This window comes from Adiantum capillus-veneris, chromosome 30 (genome assembly GCF_014529385.1).
Source record: "Adiantum capillus-veneris isolate H3 chromosome 30, ASM1452938v2, whole genome shotgun sequence".
In the NCBI taxonomy this organism is placed as follows: Eukaryota; Viridiplantae; Streptophyta; class Polypodiopsida; order Polypodiales; family Pteridaceae; genus Adiantum; species Adiantum capillus-veneris.
This window is the reverse complement of record NC_140960.1, coordinates 59,190,777-59,206,890: the sequence shown is the minus strand read 5'-3', so window position 1 is coordinate 59,206,890 and position 16,114 is coordinate 59,190,777.

Genomic DNA, 16,114 nt, shown 5'->3' with positions numbered 1-16,114 from the left:
CTTGGAAAAAGCTACAAAATTGGCATATCGTGGCTGCTGGAGAATTTCTGCAGCATACAACAGAGAAAAAAAAATTTGATTTTTTTAAAACTTGGGCCTAAGGGTGGGTGCAACCGCCCCCCCCCCCCCCCCCCCCCCCCCCCCCTATTTTCGACTAGACATCCCGGCCCCCCTTCACACACACCAAGGTGAGACCTGCGAGGTCCGGAGGTTCTTCGGCACTATTTTCGACTAGACATCCCGGCCCCCCTTCACACACACCAAGGTGAGACCTACGAGGTCCGGAGGTTCTTCTGCCGAGTGAAAGAGAGAGAGGGAGATCTTCTCAACTTGAGAGAGAGAGAGAGAGAGAGAGAGAGAGAGAGAGAGATTGGATCTTCTCGATGGAGATTTCTCTACCATTTTCAAGGTCACTTTCGACATTCGATGGCTTCGACATCGACATCGGCGTTCTTCTTGTCACCTCACATTACACGGCGGATTCTCGACATCCGACCTCGATGTCGGTTTTTTCTCGCGGGCAACACTTTCCGACGGACGCCATCGCTCATGACCTGCACGGATGAGGTGCCTCTTATCATAGAGGAGTGACACCTGGCATCGGCTTCGAGCATTTTGGCGGCTATTCGACTTGCATACTTCCATGCGGCGACGGAAGACAACATCGACCATTTTTTTTCCGACTCCGACATAAAGAGAGCACTCACAATCTTTTTTGCGGTCTCTTGAGAGATGCTTTTCTTGAGCACACTACTCGGAGGCGGAGTTGCCAACATTGACATTACAACTGGTGTACGTGTTGGAGACCCGACCGACGGACAATTTTCGACTGAGACGTAGACGTGGGCTACGACCAGGCTACGACCATACATGTGGTGTCTTCACAGCGGTTACTGTTTTATTTTATTCCCTCTTTTTTGAGAATGTGATCCGAGTAGAGATTTTGTTACTTGCAGTTTCTATGTATGCATGTTGCGGATACTTCCTATGCACATCTTTTGTGGAGCCATATTTGGCTAGCCTTGGCAGTTTTTTCGGCCATTTTTGAGAGTCGGTTTAGAAAGAGCTCTTTTTGAGACTGCAACTAGTGTCTTTGAGTCTGCGCAGCCTATTGGAGGGACCAACGTGAAGTTTTCTTTGAGCTGGGGTATGCTCGAATGTTGAGATACCTTCGGAGATACAGGTAGTTAGAGTTCACCCTTACGGTACCCTCACCATAGTATATGTATCTGGTCGGATTTTATGCTTGATGCCGTGTATTATTAATAGTATATCGGCAGTGACAATGTCATTTTTTTAATGCCCAGTTAGTGTAGTTGGCACATTCTTGTTGGAATTAGGGTTGCAAAGAAATGCACACAGCTTGGAGAAGACGAAGGAAGCTCAAGGCACACAATAGAGAGAGTGTTACTTAGTGTGCAATGGAAAGATAGATAGCCCTAGAGTGATGGGCATATATACAATGCACGGGGGAAAAAACCTCCTAAAGAGGGAAAAAATACCCCGGTGGTCCTAGTGTGTTCACACACATCACTACCACATGTATATGGTAACAAATCCCCCCTGGAGTGATGCGGTGAACGAGAGCTGGCACATGAGTAAAGGAAAGTGCCATGCCCTCAAGACATGATCAGTCCACAAAGGGGAGCAAGCACAAAGCTTTGCGGAAAGCTTCGAGCTTCTCACGAGACAATGCCTTTGTGAAAAGATCTGTAAGGTTGTCCTGTGTTGGCACATAAGCCAAGATGATCTCTCCTGCTGAGAGCCTCTCCCTCACATAGTGGTAATGCACCTCAATGTGCTTTGTGCGAGCATGAAAAACTGGGTTCCTCGCAACTGGCAATGCGCTCTGACTGTCAGTGTAGATAGTGTTGGTAGTGTCCTGTCTAACACCCAAATCAGCCATAAGGCATTGTGAGCGGGATGAAAACACACAGAACGCCTCTATAAGGACCCGACACACACTCTTGGGATGATACACACACACACTATGGGGCACCACTCAGCTTGCATAACCCACCTGGCCGAGACAGGGAACACACTGATGGAGTTAGAGGAGAGAGACTACCCTTTTACCCACTCCACACAGAGAGACACATACACACGCACACCCAAAAAACTCAGCTCAAAAGAGGAGAATTTCTGATGTTTAGATACATTGAGCTTGGGCCAACACCAATGGGGCAAATAGCTCACACAATATGGGTAAAAGATGCCATACAATCACAAATTGGAGCAGAAGCTTCGCTCATAGGAGAAACTTACACAGCAAAAACAGTAGAAAAAGAGTGAGTAATTTGGCAAAATGGATAGCACCATCGCGTTCAGAACGGCCCAAAACCCCAGTCTACAATGTCAAAGTGCTCAAATCCGACCTCGGATGAGCAGTTTACAACCAAAACAGGCTCCAAAATGGGCAAAAACACAGTTGCGGCTGTTCCTCCTCTCTTCTCCACGTTTTTTCTGGTCTTCTCTTTGTTTTTTTAGTTCCCACACTTAGCTTTATCACTTGGGCACCCTTGGCCTTTTAGATGACCTCAAACGGACCCCGAACAGGCCAAAAACTGACCTCGCAGTGCATAGTTGTCACCCTGCTGCATCCATACGCACACCTGGCACTCAACTTTTTCCAATAATGGATCCGTCCACCACGTGAAGTGGCCCCAAAAAATGGTCCTCATGATGACATTTCTACATAATTATCACAAGAAAACATCCACGTTGTGTCCGTACTTCTCCACGTGCAAGTATTGACCCCATTCAGCCTCCTGATGCCACTAGATTCCATCTGACGCACCTGCTTACCTCATGTCATCAGCCCGCGGATAGCTTCCTCAAGAAGTTTTACGCGCTACTAACTCCTCATTATTATAGAAAAAACACACTGGTACTGGTGATAGTGAAAATCGATGCACTATGTACATGCTGTCCTACATGTACACATGTGGGCCCCACATAACCACCTGGCTCTGAAAAATGGGCAATCCTTTATTCGATGCACCATGCATGTGTATGTACATATGCGCAATCCCTTGATCCAAAAAACTCATGACAGTGTTTGAGCCATACACACTCAACCGTAGCTGTGAAGACTGCCCTGTACTCAGCCTCACAACTCGAAGTGGCCACAATAGGTTGCTTCTTGCTCAACCATGATATACATGAAATGCCAAGCATGAAACAAAAACCACTTGTGGACACTCTCGTGTCAAAACAACCAGCCCAATTTGAGTTCGAGAAAGCATGTAAGTCTGGCGGCAATGATCCCCCCTTGGGATAAAGCAAGATGTAAAGTGCCACTAAGGTAGCGGAAAATTCTCTTGACAGCCTGCCAATGCTTAGACCCTGGGCTATGCATAAATACGCTGACCTGTGAGACTGCAAATTGAATATCCGGCCTCGTGTTGCATACATAAATGAGGCAGCCAATAGCAGTTTGGTAAAGAGTAACATCAGCAGGATCACCAGCATCATGTAGACTCAACTTCAAACCTGTTTCCATGGGAGTGGCAATAGGTTTGCAATCCTCAAGTCCAAACTTACATAGCAATGTCTCTATGTAACTTTTCTGACACAAGGCAATACCACCATCACACTACTTAAACTGTATGCCCAAATATTGATACAACAACCCCAGATCTGTCATCTTGAAAGTAGCATTCAAATCAGCCTTAAATTCAGCAATATGTCTTTCATTTGGGCCAGTGATCAGAAAATCATCTACATAAAGAACCACAATGAGAAGTACATCACCCTCACGCTTTACATACAATGTGCTTTCTGTTGGACTGTTTACGAGAGCCTCGTTTGACCAAATGAGTGTCAGCTTTCTCATACCAAGCACGAGGAGATTGCTTCAGCCCATACACAGCCTTCTTACATCTGCACACTTTGTCCTCTTGTCCTTTGATGACAAAACCGTGAGGCTGCGTTACATAAACTTCCTCAAATATGTCACCATTCAAGAAAGCAGTAACAATGTCTGATTGATGTACATCCCAACCAAAATAAGCTGCCAATGCACATAGAAAACGCACAGTAGTCATACGACAAGTAGGAGCAAAGGTCTCTTCATAATCTATGCCTTTTTGCTGTGCATAACCCTTTGCAACAAGTCAAGCCTTATGGCGATCGATCTCACCATCCGGCTTGCATTTCAACTTGTAAACCCACTTCGTACCAATGGCCTTTTTGCCAGGAGGAAAATCACATAAAGTCCATGTGTCATTTTCTATAAGTGCATCATATTCTGATTGCATGGCAGCCATCCAATTTTCTGAATCCTGTGCTTCATCAGAAGACAGAGGCTCCTCAACATCATGTAAGCTAGACACAGCCAAAGCATAACAATGTGATGCATAAGATAAATGGCAAGAGCCTAAATGAGTACAACTAGACAAAGGTGCATCCAATTTACTGTCACGCAAAGTGTGCACCAGCCATTTTGGAATACCTCTAGCCTGCTCATTTTTAGCCCTTTCCTCATCAAGTACATCATGTACGTCTGCATCAGTAATATGCTGATCTATAACATTTTCAAAAACCCCCATAGGCTGTACATTTGCCTCATTAGAGCTTACATTTGTATTTCCACCACTGAAAAGAGGCAACAAAGTGTCATAAATGTCCTGTGAGCTTACATTACTGTCTCTAGTACATGACAGCAAGGGCTGAACAGAATCTTCCGCAACCACTACATCTCGTGAAACCAGAATTCGTTTTTTTTTGTGGATGATACAACCTGTAACCTTTGCTTTCAGCACTATAACCAACAAAAATACATTTGACAGCCTTATCATCCAATTTTCTGCGCTGTGTTTGTGGCACCAAAGCATATGCCAAAGAGCCAAAAACACGCATGTGCTCAATAGAAGGCTTTCTATCATGCCATGCTTCATTTGGAGTAATAGACTGCAAAGCTTTTGTAAGACACATGTTTAGTACATAAGTGGCACACATGATGGCCTCAAGCCAAAAAGAATGCGGGAAAGCTTGACTTTTGACCATACATCCTACCATTTCCGTAAGTGACATGTTTTTCCTCTCAGCAACACCATTTTGCTGAGGTGTATAAGGCATTGTACATTGGTGTTTTATCCCACGACTAGCCAGAAATGCTTTGAATTCATGAGACATATACTCCCCCCCTCGATCGGAACGGAGGGTGTCCATAGTACATTTCGAGACATTTTCAGCCATAGCCAGAAAATGTTTGAAGCACATAAAAACTTCGGACTTCTCTTTAAGAGAAAATACCCATGCATGCCTGGAGTGATCATCAATGAAAGTCACGAAGTACAGGTAATTGCCCAAGGACGGAGTTTGCATGGGCCCACAAACATCACTATGCACAAGTTGACAAGTTGTAACCTGTATGTGGCACGAACTAAACCATCCTTTGAAAACTTAGAACACTGCATCTTACCCAAAATACAGCCTTCACAATCATGTTTGACAAGTGCTTCAAGAGGCGGAAAAGAAGCAACCATATCAGATTTCTGCAAACGCAGCAAACTGGCAAAGTTCAGATGACCAAAACGTGCATGCCAAAGTTTTGCATCTGAAATAGCCCTTGAATCTGCAATAGCATTTGCAAAATTTTGTCCGCACTTGTCATACAAAGTGAGCTTATACATCCCACGGCACAAAATCCCAGATGCAACAATTTCATCACCAAAACTGAGATCTTGAACTGTACATCTGTCATCCACAAATTTGACTACAAGTTTAAGTCTAGCAAGTGCAGATACAGACAAAAGATTCTTTTTGATCCCAGGTACATAGAGTGCATCAACAAGTGTGAAAAAACTGCCACTTGCAGCAGTAAGCACAATCTTTCCAACTCCCTAAACTGGATAAGAGGCATTGTTGGCACAAGTGACAGAATTCCCATGAGGAACAGACTCGAGAGAGGAGAACAATTCACGATGTGAGGTAATGTGCTTTGTAGCACCACTCTTGAAATACCACACATGTGAATCTATAGCAAAACTGACAAGCATGCATCATGGACAGTAGGATTATAAGTGCACTCTGCGCTAAAAGCCTATTCTGCATCAACATCAACATCACAGTCTCCTTTCACAGAAGACTCAACAATGGCTGCATTTGTAGTGGAACTAGCATTTACAGTGGAACCAGCCTCTTTCTTCTTAGCCTCTTTGGCCTTCAACTTAGGACACTGCTTGATCAAGTGATCATTAGCTTTACAATAATAGCAATGCATCTTCTTTTTGCCCTTATCACCAAAATTGCCAGACGAAGTGCTGCCAGCAGAATCATTAGGAACAGAAGTTTTGCTACTCGCAACAGAACCATAAGAAGTGGCTACATTGCTGTTACCACCCTTTCTTTGAGAAGTAATAAAAGCCTGTTCAACTGCACGCTGTCTAGTCTTGCTTTTTCTAGAAAGTGACTCTTGCAACAACAATGTGCATAATGAATCAATTTTGACAACTTCTAGATTTCCTTGGGTCATAAGTCTCCAAGTACTAGCAAAATTCTGGTAAGAATCTGGTAAGGCATCAAGAACAGTCTGCACAAGGGAATTGTCTGAAATGACTTAACGTGCAGAAATAAGTTGCTCATTGATATCCTTGACACTACCAAGGAAAGTGTCCATATCATCTTCCTCATGCATAATCTTCGACTCCAGCTCTTTACACAACAAAGAAATTTAAACCTCATTGCGGCTTGCATAAAGACCAGCCAAAATATCCCAAGCCTATTTTGCAGATTTTGTTGAACGGATGTGAGGAACAATGGTCCACTTCACACACAACGCAATCAATGCATGAGCTTGCTCATCCTTTACATCCCCAAGATCTTGCATGGAGCCGGTCCCCTCTCCAAAAGGCTTTGTATGAAAGAGAGACATTTTACAATACAATTCTTTGTGTTCCTTCAATACTAGCTAGTGCAATGAAGATGGAAACTTCATGCACTAAGAAAAACACTTATCAAACACAACATCAATTCCCTCACGGTCTCAGACCCAAGACCTCACACAGCTTCGGAGATGGTGAGAGCTAGCGGGGTATGAGAGTAAATTGAGAGGAAGGAGGAGTATTCTTACAAGAAATATGTACATCTCATCACATAATCACTCATATTAGCATAGCTTAGCTTAGTAATTAGCATGGTAGAGGAGATGAGCATGCATTGAAGCTTGGGTCTTGGTTGGATTTGCATCACAAAGCCAAGAGTTGTTGGTGTAGGCCTCCCTTCTCACAAGCTTGGAGTAGGTGGTAAGCTTTCCATTAGAGCTTGAGAAGGAGAGAGAGTCTTCTTTGCTTCACACAGTGATTGTGTGAGTGTGTGTGTGTGATAATGCTTGCAAAAATCAGCCCCCCCTCTCTCTTGGTCGACCCTCCTTGCTAAATGCTCATGCTATAGCCCTATTGGACCTCCCCAGGCCTAGCCAATGGAAATAAGCAGCATTATAAGTGATAGCCTTCAGACATGTGTCCCCCATTCCCCTTTTGTGAGAGATTTAGGTAATTATTTAATTCAACTAAACTCTCATTGGACCCCTTTGCCTCCTGGCCAATAGGAATCAGGCAAGCCATTGGGCTGTTGAATGCTCATCGGACCCCTTGGGAGACTATCCAATAGTCTTCTAGAGAGCTTAATTCTTATTGGTTCTTACACCTCCAAGGCCATCCAATAGGAATTGAGTACACCTTGTGGGCATCTGGGCTAGGGAGCTGACATGTGTCCCTCATTCCCTTTGTGTAAAGGGAGCTTGTGTGTGTGTGTGTGTGTGTGTGTGTGTGTGTGTGTGTGTGTGTGTGTGTGTGTGTGTGTGTGTGTGTGCGAGTTTCTCTTTCATCTCCTACTTCTAGGGCTTGCCCCCTCCTATGTAGGGATGGTGGAAGATTTATGGGACACACACACAAAGCATCCAATTCCCTAGGCTTTTGACCTTTGGACAGAGCCTTTGAATTTTGGAACCTTAGCATTTTGGAAGTCTTAATGGGCTGAAACTTAGGGTCTTTTAAGCCCACTGGTGCGCTTCTCCATATTAAATGATCAGTTTAACATGAGAAAATCATTTAGGAGAACTAGATATTGATCATTATGATATTACTTCTCTCTTGAAATCATAGTCGTCCTGGACTATGGGGTAGAGAAGATCAAGCATATTCATTAGTCCTTTTTCCTAGCGGGTAGAGGGTCCCTATGTTACCCTACGACATCATTCCAGAATGGATGACTAGTCCATTTGGCAAACTTGATCTACCAAACAAACTACTTCACATTTGTGAACAATAAAGAAAACAAGAGTCTTATAAGACAAAAACTTTGTTCATTTTTAACATTTGTACATTTTCTTACTCTTGGGAAGCATTGTAAGCATTGACAAGGTTTAGGTTATCCTTTCATTGTATGCCTTGCATTCATCTAGCATCTTCAAAAGGATAATCTTTAAACTTAATAAGATACCGTCAGATAGTCTTACCATGACCTCTTAGTACCTTGTCTTCATGTCGGAGAATGGACTTGGGCTGCAGCATCTCTTCTTGGTCCTCAATCTCCGGTGGGTCTTCATTAGTTGGTTCTTGAATTGGATCTCCTTTGTAAGGCTTTAATAGGCTCACATGGAAAGCATTGTCATTAGAAAATTTCGGAGGTCATTTGGAGGGCCTTGTAAGAAATTGTATTTCTCTCTCTAGAAACTTTTTTTAAAATGCACTTGCACCTTGTGAGTACGTCCAAAAGGACAACCAGACACTCTGAAAAGTAGATTTATATTCCCAATCGTCCTTGAAAACGGTCACTTTTTTATTTAATGCGAGCGTCTTTTTCAGGAGGCAGGTGCGGCGCATTCAATGCAGCTTACGTCATCACTGAAAGTTGAAAAGTCACAAACTGTAAAATAGTGATAGATTTTGAGGATTTTGACACCACCAATGCATCCGGAACGCCAAAATACCTTAAAAACAAATGTCTACTTGTCTCATTCCGACATCCGGAGAGGCAAAAAATATCAAAAAACCCCCAAAAATGGGCTTTTTACTAAAGGCGCGCGAGGAGGCATTCTAAAATTTTAGAATACCCCTCTGCGCGCCGTTAGTACAAAGACCATTTTTGGGGGTTTTGGACACTTATCTTTCCAAAAAGCCCCTTTTTAGAGGTTTTTGGACATTTTCCTCTCAAAAAGCTCCCTAAAAAAAAGAAAAAAGGGTCTTTTTACTAACGGCGCGCGAGGAGGCATTCCAAAATTTTGGAATGCCCCCTCGCGCGCCGTTAGTACAAAGCTTTTTTTAGTGATTTTTGGACACTTATCTTTCCAAAAAGCCCCTTTTTAGAGGTTTTTAAACATTTTCCTCTCAAAAAGCTCCCTAAAAAGAGGAAAAAAGGGCCTTTTTTCTAACGGCGCGCGAGGAGGCATTCCAAAATTTTGGAATGCCCCCTCGCGCGCCGTTAGTACAAAGCTCTTTTTAGTGATTTTTGGACACTTATCTTTCCAAAAAGCCCCTTTTTAGAGGTTTTTTGACATTTTCCTCTCAAAAAGCTCCCTAAAAAGAGGGAAAAAGGGCCTTTTTACTAACAGCGCGAGGAGGCATTCCAAAATTTTGAAATGCCCCCACGCGCGCTGTTAGTAAAATGTTCTTTTAAGGGTGTTTGACATTTTTGGCCTCTTTGGATGTCTAAGCGAGGCAATTGGACATTCATTTCTATGAGATATGTGTGTTCCGGACGCATTGGCAGTATCAAAAGTTTTAAAATCTTCCACCACTTGATAGTTTTGTGACTTTTTGAGTTCTAGTGATGACGTATCCCGTATCAAATGCACCGCATCTACCTTCTGAAAAAGGTGCTCGCATTAAATAAAAGAGAGTGCTCGTCTTCAAGGACCACTAGATTATTAAATGGTGAGAGGGACACCTTTTATATTTTTGTTAATATCAATCTATTTTTCTACGTAACGTAGGCTCTTCTCTCATTAGAGGAGCTTATTTTCCTCTCTCTACCAAAAGGCCATCCAAAAGACCTCCGAAATCTCCTAATGGTATGAGCCAATGGTTGGGCAACTTGAGTTGATAGGCCATCTCATTGATTGGCCTAAGAATCTGGAAGGGACCATAGTACCTTTTTGCTAACTTAGCATAGTACTTTTGGTGTCCCGTAGGATTCTTGCCCGTTGTGTGCCTTAATCGAGCCTTGGAAAATTTGAGTAAGACCCAATCATTTTCATTAAAGGCTTGGGCTCTTTTGTGCTTGTCAGCATCAGCCTTTTTCCTTTGCTTTGAGATAGAGATGGCATCCTTAATCTTTTGGAAATATTCTTGTAGGTCTCTGCTATACTCATTTGCATCGAAGATCTTCCCGTGTACCTTAAGTAGCAAGGGACTTTTTGATCTTCCCTCTATTACCTCAAAAGATGCTTTTCCTACGGAAGTATGTACAGTGGTATTGTAAGCATACTCCAGTAAGGGTAAGTACTTCTCCCGTTGGGATCTTTGATCTACTTCCGTTATATAGGCTTTTAGTAGATCGAGAATTGTTAGGTTAGCTATTTCACTTTGGACATCCATTTGCGGGTGATAGGCCGAAGAGAAATTTAGCCTTGTTCCTAAATTCTTAAAGACACCCTTCCAAAAATTACTGGTCATTCTAGGATCTCTATCCGACACCATGGACATTGGTAAGCCATGGTACTTGAAGATTTGTGAAATGAAGAGGGTTGCCATTTGATGGGCTTTGATAGTCTTTTTGATAGGTATAAAATGAGCTTGTTTACTGAACCTGTCTACTATCGTCCATATTCCCATATTCCCATGGATAGACTTAGGCAATCCAAAGATAAAATCTATGGATATGCTCTCCCATGGTGAATTAGGGATTGGCAAAGATTGAAGCAATCCAGGTTGCTTCCCTCTATCAAACTTCGTCTTTTGGCATACCACACATTTAGAAACATACTCTTATATGTTTGCTTTCATGGTAGGCCAATAGAAATATGTTTCAATCCCTTTTAGGGTAGACTGAATCCCTCTATGCCCTGCATAAGGAGGAGCATGAGATCATACATTACTTTCTCACGTAGTGAGCTAGTAACACATAGTCTATTGCCATAGACAAGATAATCATCTTGTAAAGTAAAGATTCCTCTTTCTTCCCTAGTGCAAGGGCTGAAATCACATCTCTAAAATCGGGATCAATAGCATACTCATCTATCATAGAAGATAGATCATTGTGAGTTGCTATGGAAACCACATTCACTCTCGGCCGTCTTGAGAGTGCATAGGCTACTTGATTATGCTTGCCAGCAATGTGACCAATATGAAAATGAAATTTCAAAAGAAAGTTTTCCCACCTCATTTGTTTGTCAGAGAGCTTGGTCTGTGTCATGAAGTACTTAAGACTTTGGTATCTGTTCGCAGAATGAAAGGAGTCCCCAATAAATAGTTCTTCCATGAGTCTAAGGCATGTAGAACTGCGAGGAGTTCCCTTTCATATATGCCTAGAGCTTGCTCAACAGGGTCGACCCTTTGACTTTCATAGCCTATGGCGTGCCCTTCTTGAAGCAAAACACCTCCAAGGCAATCACCACAAGCATCACATTGGACCTCAAATGGCTTTGAGAGATCCGATAATGTAAGCACAGGTTGAGAGATAAGCTTTTTGAAAGCGTTGTTCTCCTTGGCAGACCATGTGTACCTAACATTTTTCTTTGTTGGGTCATGTAATGGTCTTGCTATCAGTGAGAACTTTTCTATGAAGCGTCTATAGTATGCACACATACCTATAAAGCTTCTTAACTCATGAAGATTCCTTGGTTTAGGCCATCTTTTTATTACCTCTAATTTTGATGGATCCATTTGAATGCCATCTTGAGAAATAATGTGACCTAAATATTGAATCTCTTGTAAGAAAAATTCACTTTTCTTTCGCTTAACATAAAGTTTATTCTCTCTTAGAACTTGAAATATTACCTAGAGGTGTTTCTTGTGTTTTTCTAATGAATTAGAGTAAGTGATGATATCATCAAAGAACACTCCAGTAAAGGTTCGGTGAGGCCTGAATAGCTTCTCCATCAAGCGGTTGAATGTGGTTGGTGCATTGGTCAAGCCAAAAGGCATGACAATGTATTTGTAAAGACCAAACGTAGTGCGAAATACGGTCTTTACAATGTCTTGATCAACTATCCTTATTTGATGATAGCCACTTTTTAGGTCAATCCTACTGAAGTAGGTGGACCCTTGTAGCTTATCAAATAGGTCTTCCACCCATGGAACGGGAAACCTATTTTTGATAGTGATCCTATTTGGTGCTCTATAGTTGACACACGTACGATATGTGCCGTCTTTCTTTTGCACTAGTAGCATAGGAGAACAAAATGGAGATGAGATAGGCCTAACCATGCCCTTCTCAACTAACTCATGCACTTGCCGCATAATCTCTTCTTTTTGAGCTTGAGAAACTCTATAAGGAGGTTTGTTAGGCGGTGAACTTCCTAGAAGAAGTTCAATTGCATGTTCATCATTGCCTCATTTAGGGGATAGATCACAAGGGATGCCGTCAATAAAGACATCTTGAAACCCCTTGAGAAAATTGGATAACTCTAATTCCTTTTGGTTGTGAATATTTTCTTTTGCTAAAACATTAAGCTCATTTTGAGAATCTTTAACAAAAATCATGTACACAGAAATAGAGCTCTTTATTGACTTGTTGAAAGGTTGTGTATGTACAATGGGTATAGTGTTACCCATTTCCTTAGCATCTATATACCTATCTTTTTCCCTGAACTTAAAGATTCTGCTTTCAGGGAATTTAACATTGGCAGCCATGTGATCAAACCATGGTGCCCCTAGGATTACATCCTCATGCTTGAGAGGAGAGATAAAGAAGTCCTCTTTGTCCACATAGCTTTGTACATGGAGCCTCAATTTCTGGATTAAGGGAGTGACTGAAGCTTCTTTCCCCTTGAAAGCACCATCTGCGGGTAGGACAAATCCCATCTTGTAGGCTTGTATGCCTAGCTTGGTGGCCAAATCTATAGATATAAACCAGGGTCAAAGAGAATAAAAGCATCATATTCTCTTACCTTTCCCCAAGCATGGCATAGAGGAGATCCTTTGTGATGATTTTCCTCCTCTTGGATTTCGACCAAGGTAGCTCTAGGAGGCTCATGGCGGGTGTTCTTTTGGGGGACAAGTGCAGTACGCATGCCCTTGCTCACCGCACTTGAAACAACGATTATCCTTGCGATAATGCTCAAGCTCTTCAGGAGAGAGTTTATTTTTTCCTTTGTAAACTCCCTTCTCTTTAGCTCTGTTGGAGTTGCCCTTAGGAGACTTTTGGACATTGTCCTTCCCATTAGGCTCATTAGGAGTTGCCCTTAGGAGACTTTTGGACATTGTCCTTCCCATTAGAACCCTTGTTTTCCGTGGGCTTAGAATTTCTTTTAGCCCCCGTTTGGAAATTGATTTGAGAGGCCACCATAGTATGGTGTATAACCGCCGATATGGTGCATGGGCTTTGGGAGTTGACATACTCCGCCATTTCTTCAGTTAAGCCCACACAAAATTGTTGCTTTTTCTCTCCAAAATCCAACTTTTTGAAGATAGTGGCTTTGAGTTGTAGGTCCCAAAACTTGTCTACATATATATTTGTAGATGGATTCATAGGGAGAGAGCTTCAAGCTTCACCATTCGGTGAGTACTTTGTCTTTGGCATCGGTGGACAAAAATTGCTTCATAATGGAAGCTCTTAAAGCTTTCCATGTTTGTGGAGCTTCACCGTTGGCCCCTAGGCTAGAACACCATTGTCTGGCGGACTTTTGAAAGTGCATAGCTACATGGCGTAGCTTAGAGGACTCCATGAAGCCCTCATCTCCAAACGCCACATTGAACTGTTGGATAAAGGCCAAGACTTTGTCCATAGCACCAAAAGTGCCATTGTAGGTAAGGAAAGAGATGCTCTTCCCTCCCTCTTTAAACTTCTTGAGCTTGGATGACCTTTTTCCACGCGGCATAGGATTTCCTATGGCCTCTTCTCTTTGATGGTTCTAAGGTTGCACCATCACTTTCTTCAGAAGATGAAGAATTTGAGGAAGATGGAGAAGAGGGTGACCTCTTTCTCGCCTTTTTCTTGCCTTGATCTTCGTTGTCTTCACCATCACTTTCATAAGAGGAAGAGGATGAAGAAGAGGGTGACCTCTTTCTCACCTTAGTTCTTGCCTTTTTCTTCTCTTGTCTTTTGTCATCCCTCTTTGAAGTATGGTGTGGAGAAGTATGCAACGGTCTTCTCCATTTTGGAGGTGATGGAGAGCGTTTAGCCCACCGTCTTTGTGGATCCATCTCCATCGAGGTGGTGGGAGACTCACTTCTTTCTCGTTCCTTTGGTGGAGGCTCTTGATTTCTCCTTTGAGAAGGAGATGCATCATCAAGGAGAAAAGTTTTGAGCCCTTCGTATGGATCCTCTTATTCTTTCCGAATCGGAGAGAGACCTCTTTTGGAAGTGTCGCAAGGAGGCTTCCTAGGTGTTCTCTCGTCGTGGTGGGGAACTTGGAGAATCCTATGAGCACGAAGTTGTCATTGCAATTCACTTTGGAGGGATGGATAGCCCATGGCTTGTTGAAGCCTAAAAACAAGATAGTTAACAAGCATCGGGGCATCATTAGTAGCCTGCTCATTCGCAAAATCAAAGTTATCAACATTAATTTCACTTTCTTTACTATTGTCAGCCATTCTAACAACTTTTAGGTGTAAACTTTTTAGGTGCAACCCCTAGTTGCTACTCCTCTTTTCCCCTTTAGAAAAAGAACTCAAGTACTGTACCCGTGGCTCGAATACCAATAATTGCAAGGAATAGAAGAGAGGGTCATTCAACACCAAAACAGCACCGGCTCCTGCCAAGCTTCTAATAGCTCAATAGTGGTTAAGCCGTAGGCAAGCCCCGTAGGACTCCACTATTTAGACCATAGCTCTCAACGGTGATGCCCCGTTAACTGCACAAAGGCAGGCGCACTGCAAGGCTGAAAATCCCTATTCTACTTACTCACATGCAATTAATAATACCAATCATTTATAGCTAGCTTGAGAAGCTCCCTTCTTGAGCAAGAAAAGAGAAACCTTGTGCTATGATACCAATGTAACATTTAATGGCCTAGTAGCTTGTGTGTAGTGGAAAATAGCATGAACATAGTGAGCATTTCATTAGAATAGATTCCTAATGAGATTAACAAGAGTGCTTGGGTGGAGAGAGCAACAAAAATCATAACACCTAGTTAGATAGCATGAACACTACTTCAAAAGAGAGAGAAATTAAGCAATTGATAACATTTGAGGACCGGATTTTCTTGGAGCCGGTCCCCCCTCCAAAAGGCTTTGTATTATGGTTCCTCCCGTCAAGAGAGACATTATACAAAACAATTCCTTGTGTTCCTTCAATACTAGCTAGTGCAATGAATATAAAAACTTCATGCACTAAGCAAAACACTTATCAAACACAACATCAATTCCCTCACGGTCTCAAACCCAAGACCTCACACACCTTTAAAGATGGTGAGAGCCAGCGGGGTATGAGAGTAGATTGAGAGGAAGAAGGAGTATTCTTATGAGAAAGATGTACATCTCTTCACATAATCGCTCATATTAGCATAGCTTAGCTTAGTAATTAGCATGGTAGAGGAGATGAGCATGCATTGAAGCTTGGATCTTGGTTGGATTTGCATCACAAAGCCAAGAGTTGTTGGTGTAGGCCTCCCTTCTCACAAGCTTGGAGTAGGTGGTAAGCTTTCCGTTAGAGCTTGAGAAGGAGAGAGAGTCTTCTTTCCTTCACACATGAGATTGTGTGAGTGTGTGTGTGTGATAGCGCCTTGCACAAGTCAGCCCCCCCTCTCTCTTGGTCGACCCCCCTTGCTAAATGCTCATGCTACAGCCCTATTGGACCTTCCCAGGCCTAGCCAATGGAAATTAAGCAGCATAAGTGATAGCCCTTTGACATGTGTCCCCCTTTCCCCTTTTGTGAGAGCTTTAGGTAATTATTTAATTCAACTAAACTCTCATTGGACCCCTTTGCCTCCTGGCCGATAGGAATCAAGCAAGCCATTGGGCTGTTGAATGCTCAGTGGACCCCTTGGGAGACTGTCCAATAGTCTTCT